The sequence below is a fragment of the Cupressus sempervirens genome, chromosome 10 (genome assembly GCF_028749045.1).
Source record: "Cupressus sempervirens isolate cs-2001-9-10 chromosome 10, ASM2874904v1, whole genome shotgun sequence".
NCBI classification, from domain to species: domain Eukaryota; kingdom Viridiplantae; phylum Streptophyta; class Pinopsida; order Cupressales; family Cupressaceae; genus Cupressus; species Cupressus sempervirens.
In genome coordinates this window covers 277,172,916-277,180,807 of record NC_143127.1, presented here as the reverse complement: position 1 = coordinate 277,180,807, position 7,892 = coordinate 277,172,916, and the positions used below count along the sequence as shown (strand labels likewise).

The window sequence follows — 7,892 nt, the reverse complement described above, 5'->3', positions numbered from 1 at the left end:
TGAATGAGGGCTACCATTTCTTTCTCAGGTGTCACACCTCTATATCAAGAGAGACATACCCATACAATGTAGACCCTTCCCGCACTCTGCATGGCACTACTTCTATACATATTAATGAATATGAATGCAATATTATAAATAATTTCTGCATGCAACTTCTTACCATTAAATACTTATTTTTGTTTAAATTAATATGATCATAAATGAGTTTGAAATTTGTATTAGAAAGACTTTGAGATTTTTATATGGTTTTTGTAATGTAATATGGGTCTTATTCAATGTTATACCACTTCCCTGAGTGTGTTTCATATTGTTTCAAGGAAATTCAAGGAAATTTGGATTTATTTGTAGCTACAGGTTCTTGTGCTTTGTCTTGATAATAAAACATGTAATTGGACCAGATGGACATTCTAGATTATCTACTTTGAAATGTGAATTTGTTGACATATGGGGTGAAAACCTCTTTTGTATCCTTGGCATACACTGATAATAAATGGCATATTGTTATCTTGATGTCCAAGCCCACAAGTTATGTGGAGTAACAATGGTTGAATATCAAAGTCTCTGAGAGAACCTTGGAGACATTACAACTCATTTATTGGATTTTTATTACTAACTCTTACTTAAGATCCATGTGGAAGGGTTTGGGTTTATCACTAGTCCATAAATATTGTCATGCATAAATGTTAAAATGCCAGTATCATTACTATTAATGAAATATATTTCCATCAGGTTTATAAAACTCTTTATAGAGTCATTTACCAAAAGCTCTCTATTAATAGGCTCCGAAAATACTCTATTAATAGACTTTAAAAATACTAAATTTTCAATAATAAGCATTTATAACTGATGTAGTACAAGGCTAAAAAATCCATTTATTTAGATTCTTTTTTTTTTAATGTTGCTAACTCTTCAAAGCCCTTTATTCATCTAGCTCAATTGCAAATGTTTTTCTCTAGAACACAAACATTTACGTGCTTTAATTCAATGGAAAGTGTTGTATGGGGGATTTCTAAATTTATTCAGGTCAAATGCAAATCAACAACTCTGTGTCAGTCTCTAGCTATAGCATCTACAAGAAAGATGGCTTTGATTTCATTCATGTCATCTGCTATCAATTTTACTGAGAGAGAGAGTATATTATCATCTTGGTGGATCCAAGAATGGGCACAACATCATTTCCCTAGTCCTGAACCCATGCAAGAACAACTTGGCTTGGGTTGCACCCTTTTCTTAAACTGATCTTACTTAGCTTTAGGAATAGATCTTGGTTCCACTCAATATTCTCACCTTTAAACCTCAGATTCCCTTGTTTAATAGATCAATTATTATGATATGAAACAATCAACAATGACAAAATCAAATCAAATTAATTTTCACCTTTATTGTCAATCTTGTCATGTAGATTTTTGTTTAGATTTTAATTTTTTGTTCAGTCTCAATGTTTGAACTCAACATCAGATCATCTTTAAAATGGTACAATTATTAAATGGAAAAAAAATCCTATCCTTTACCTTACGAAGTCATTATCTGTCACACTTTGAAGAAATTTTCCTCCTGTGCTAAAGAAACCCATGCCTAAAGGACTGTATGGAACAATCCCAATCCCCAACTCCCTATGAATGGAATAAAATAAAATAAAATAAATATAAGTAAGCTTGTATTCCTTATCTAAGTTCAAATGGAACAAAGTTTTAAAAAAATATTATTAAAAACTTCAACTTTTGGTATATACTATGAACCCAATTCACAAATATTTATTCTCAGCTCTCTGCAATCTATAAAGTAAACATTGAATCACTGACTATTGAGGTATTATATCATCACAACATTTACCTAGAGGTGGGAATAATTTGGGCCTCAAAATCCCTACTCCAGAGAGACCATTCAAGCTGTAGAACAGTGATTGGATGCACTGCATGGGCCCTACAGATTGTTGAAGCAGAGGCTTCAGACAGACCCACATATTTTATATTTCCCTCTTCTACCAACTTCCTCAGTTCACCCATCTATATAAAAGGAAAACTCATTTGCTTGTTATCAGATTTCTTTTGTTTTGCTAGGCGTTGGTAAGGAGCCAGAGGGATACAATCTTGCCCTCCAAAGCTATACAACCTTGATTATTAGACACATATTTTCTAGTGAAATTAGAGGTTTGAAATTTTGATTTTGTTGTTTTTGAGACAAATTCATTGACTCGTGTTACATTAGCTTCATAAGAACTCATCTCTCATGACAATAAGTTGGAGTAGTATTGCAATTAGTGACCTTCTGGAAAGGCTTAATGCTTCACCTTATGAGCATCATCTAAATGTAATGAGTACTACACGTTCCATTCATTCTTATGAAAAATGAGTTCTTTTGAACCACTATTAAAATAACTTGTGTCAATGTGTTTCACTAGAAAACCACACAGTTGAATCCTTGTAGTAAAATCACAATTTGACTTGCTATAGAAAATATTTCATACTTATCAATCTCAAGAATTGATATGTAAAATATATTTCTCACATCAAATCAAATTCAAGATTCAACTATGTAGTTTTTGGAGAAAAACCATTGCCCAAAATTTTATAAATAAGATTAAAATAAAAAACCTATCATAGTAGTACAGGTTTTGTATCTTAAAACTTACAACGCCATGACAAAATAGTATTTTGGTACAAGGTTAAGGGTTTGGAATCTGAAGACTTACAGTAGCTTCTATGGGTACAGTAATATCCACCCTATGCTGGTAATAAAGATCAATGTAGTCTATATCAAGCCTCTTGAGGCTTGCTTCACAAGCAGCCCTGACATATGTAGGATCTCCCTTCACACCAAATTCTCCATTACTCCAAGTCAATCCAAACTTAGTTGCAATATTCACCTTCTCTCTTATACCTTTCAGAGCCTATTTAGGAAGGAACAATAAAAGCATTATGCATGGTGTTAGAACAATCAAGCTCAGAGAATTAATAGATTAAGAAATAGAAACAGTAAGAGCTCGAAACAAAAAATGCATCTTTTGATCAATCAATGGTTTTAACAAATGCATCTTTTGAGTAATATTGATCACTTTTCAGTGATGGGTTATATAGTTTTTAGCTATGTAAGGATTTGGTACAGTTGATGCTTCCGCAGCTCATAATTATGTTATAATGTTGAATTACTTTTCAGAAGAGTCTTCTAGTGCAGACTAGAAAAGAAATGTTAGAACTTAAGTATAAACACACAAGAGAGCTTGTTAGGTTTGTTTACATGAATGATCCAATGTTTTCCAAGACGACACAAAATAAAATAACATGAATGGTAGAACCATTTTTTAAATTGTAAAGTGAAGCTTCTCGACACCTAACATATAGAAACTATTATCCAAATTTTCTCATCTACATCACCACTTATCAGTTACAGCAGTAATCTTAAACTATATCATAGCAGTAACTAGGATCCAGGCATGCTCAGATCAACATGTATGGTAGTCACAATCAAACATGGATTTCAAGAGTTTTTAAGGAAATGAAAGCATTTCATTTTATTCATGCTGCCTATCCAAGAACCTTGAATGGCACAAAGAAATCTTACTCCTTTTTTCATATATTCTATCTTGGCTATATTTATAAGATGTGTCTGTATAATCTTTTTTCTAACATGAGAAGTCATACAAAATATTTGGAAATACCTTCATCTCTAAGTTACAAGGCATAGAATCATGCTAAATTGCTTTAATCCACCTTAGGTTCAGATTTCTTGATTATGCTTCGCAAATATTGATACATTGTTATCCTCTTTTGTAAATCCAATTTGACATTATTTGATTGATAGTTGCTCTGTATTATGCATTAATGGTAGTCCATGTTCGGAGAATGTAATCCCATCTTTGTTATATGAATAGAGTTCGCATAAGAGATGTTGCTATGGTTTTTATAAAGCAAGTTAATAGCTCTATCTTCTAAATTCTTTCTTATAAATGGACATTTGGATATGGTGATATTAAAGAAGGGTCTATATTGGTCAATATGATTGTGTTTGAACAGACAAGAAAAGGAAGTAATCAAAGCAATTAAGAAACGCATTGCCAATAAGAATCCTAAGATCCAAATTCTTTCTCTGATGGTTAGTATTGAATAATATTATAAATTTCTATATACATTTTGATTTATTTTAAGTTATCATTACTGGGATATTTGGTTGAGTTCTGAGTGCAAAAAATATACTATAGTAAGAATTCATTTATGATTGACTTTGATGGATAACTTTGATTTAATATTTGCCTGGTTATTTTTGCAGCTATTAGAGACACAAAAAATTGTGGTGATATTGTTCACTTGAAAGTTGCCGAGAGAGATGTGCTACATGAAATGGTCAAGATAGTAAAGAAAAAGGTCTGGAAAAAAAGCTTTTGTGTAACCTGCACATGTTTTTCTGGGTTGTAGCTTAAACAATTTTTGGTTTGTGCTCTTAGTGCAAATTTTCAACAGTCCTTTATGTGGGTTTTATTTGTATTTTATTTTGCAGCCTGATTTAAATGTTAGAGAAAAGATCTTGGTCCTACTAGATACATGGCAGGAAGTTTTTGAGGGGGCAAATGGAAGATATCCACAATATTATTCTGCATACCACGAGTTACAGGTAAGGAAAAAAATAAAATGAATCTTAAGGATGTTCAATAAATCTCATGTTTTTCAAGGGCAGGTTGAATATATTTGACTGACTCTGCCAAATGGCAGGGTAAAACATTGACCTTGATATTGACCCTCATTTTTGTTACCTAGATTTGATTTCTAGCTTGCATACTTTAAATGCCATTTGGAAGTAGTGTATATTGTTAAACTATTCTAGGATGCAGTGCAGCAGTGATGTTGGCATAATGACATTAGTTACTAATTAATTTAATGCTGCATGTTCTTAGTTTGAAGTTTTATTTGTCATTTTAGAGCCCAATGGCTCTAGGGCCTTGAGTATGGTAACCTGAGAGAGTGCATAAATTGTTTTTTATTGCATGAATTGTTTGTTATTGCATATTAAAATGTGATTGCCTGCCTCGGTTTGCTACATTTGTAGATGCTTTAAGGCTTTCTAGAAAACAACAATAATTGTGTTACGGTTGCTCAAGTATCTTTTGTAGTCACTCCTCAAAGATCTATTTTAAGTTTTTATCTTAACCAATGGAAGGCATCAACTCCTTATGGAAATTTCCTTTTAGGTGCCTACCAAAAATGGTATCATTCTTCAGAATGATGGGGCTCCTGCACAAGCAACATAATGATCTCTTTATGGGATATATTGGATTTTGCCCAAAAATAACAAGTCCCACAACACAAGTTATTTATAAATAGTATTCTATATATAAAATATGTAATTGCAATTCAATTTAGAGAAACTTGTATCAAGGATTTATGATCATTATACAAATGATATTGAAAACAGAACACTCTAAATTCACTTGTATCCATTTCACTGCATACTTCTAATAGCTGACCATATTAGGAATTCAGTGGAAAAGCTTGATAGGATGCTGGGAGAGTTGAGACTTTTCTCCTCAGCTAAACTCAAGGGCACATAATGAGTGTCCAAGTCATATGGCCCCTTGGGCCACGAGAATGGCAGGACATCTATCATCTTGTAGTTGTCGTATTTAATGACAGAACCAGTACTGGTGCATCTTTCTATCAAACATTTTCAAATTGATCCAAAATATGACGTCTGATGGAAATCAAATAAATAATTATTAATCTTATATTCCTTGTTAAGAGGATCAGAGATATTCTTCCTCAACCAAGGCCAGGGGCATGGAATGAGCCTCTGAGCATAACCCTTAGTCCATCCATCTCACGATTGGCATACTTGACGAGGGACGACCATTACTACTACATCTTCTTAAGAAATTTATATGGAGATTAATATAAGAATACTTGCATACCAGTTACTTTCTATTATATTCTTTATTGCTTTTATACACCAATTCTTTTCTAATTCAAACATGGTAGTTTGATTTCCATGAGGTTTTGCAAATCCTCAAGACCACAAGATAGATTAAGCATCAATAAGTAATTGTGAAAGATCCCCACCCAAACCCGATCCAATTTTTCCATTTTGTTTGGTTTGATGTATGTTTTGGACTCCCAGGAATGGTGATGTTTCTGAGTTTGGCAATTCTGATCTGACTTTGGCTGAGTTCACTTTGATGCTTATTTATGATAACACATTACAAATGATTAAAGGAAATGACTATGCAATGAATCAAAACATGTATAGCTAAATGATATGGAAAAATATGAGTTTATTGTTTACTACTAAGACTAAAAAGAGAGATTACAAACCTATTATCAATCACAAATCAAACTGTAACAATTCAATCCATAGGTTTTAATGCCATATAACCAACATGTATCACATCCAGATGTTAGCTAGCTATTGTAGGCTTTTGTAAACCACTTTGGGACTAGTAAATGACCACTTTAAGGTTTGATATGAAGTATGATCTACAACAGAAATACTGATATTATCCTACACAGGTTTGATATGCAATTTCTAGCCATCATATTCAATGCCACGAATCTAATATGCACTTTCAGCCACTATATCCCTTTAGATATGGTAAGTTTGAATGACACTGTAATTTGATTTTTTAATTTGATTCCAATATTGAAAACTAAGAACTCAAATGACTAGTACATTGTGATCCTGTTATACCAAACATCTCAAACTAGATTACTTGAGCAGATTACAAATTCACACTGAATGATATTTCTCATCAATGCTTTGGCAATATAAATTGCAGAACTAACTATAAAGAAGCAAAGATTGAGTTTCATATTCAATATTAAGGCATTGTTATATCTCAAATCACATGTATAGGAATGAGAAATGTTACAGTTTTGGATCTACATTAGCTCTCCAAGCGATAGGCAGCAAGCCTCTATTTCCCATTGTGACTAGTAATTCAACTATGCTTTTCAAACCTCTGATTTTGTCATCTAGCACCAACCTTAAGAGCCTTCTAGGTGATCTATGTTGTTTAAATCTCTCTCAAATATTGCTTATTTATTTTTTGCTATTGTCAGTCCCAATTGTAGGGACACATTTATTAATTCACCCCTTGTACCATAGTTATCCTGGTATAGCCATGATAGTCAAACAGTGAAGGCTAAACTTCTTTTGAGATTCTCATGCATGGCTCTAAATACATTCTTGTCACATTAAATGAATAGACAACTATTGTTGCTAAGAACACATTTTCGGTCTACTAGTCTTTTGTTTGTTTATGATCCATAGTGTTAGTTTATAGTTAATAAATTATAATATTAGCTTATCCACCACCTATGAGCATCATCTAATTGCAATGTGTGCTAAGTGTTCTATTCATTCTCATGAGAGATGAGTCCTTGTGAACTATTACTCATGAAACATGGGTCAATGAGTTTGACTTAAAATCTACAAAGTTGAATCTGCATAGCAATATCATAATTTGACTTGCTGTGGAAAATATCTCCTACTTACTAATAATATATTGTTGTGTTGGTTACTTAATGGTTGCTTCTTATGGGAAAAATGGTTTTAGAAGCTAAAAAAGTGAAGGCCTTTTGAAAAATAATTGAATATTGTAACTGATATAGAAAATATAAAAACAATATAATATTTGTGAAATTTTATGTTACTTAAAAATGCGATTCTATATTTTTTTCCATTTTTTAATCTTGTACTCCACGTGTTCATCAATGTATCATTAATGGCCTTTAGTTATATAAGCTATAGTCTTCTTCTAATATATGTCCTTTCCCTTTGTAGTCGAGCTGTTGGGTACAAGTTTGGACCGCATCTAAATGAAACTATTCCCCTACTTATTAACTATTGTAAAAGTGCATCTAAAGCTGATGAGGAGCTAAGAGAATATAGCTTGCAGGTGTTAA

General features: G+C 32.5%; 1 pseudogene; it reads right to left on the bottom strand.

The window, feature by feature from the left end:
• Positions 1 to 1,052: 1,052 nt before the first annotated feature.
• On the bottom strand, positions 1,053 to 3,667 carry LOC149533719 (putative aldo-keto reductase 2; annotated as a pseudogene).
• Between the last annotated feature and the right edge of the window lie 4,225 nt (positions 3,668 to 7,892).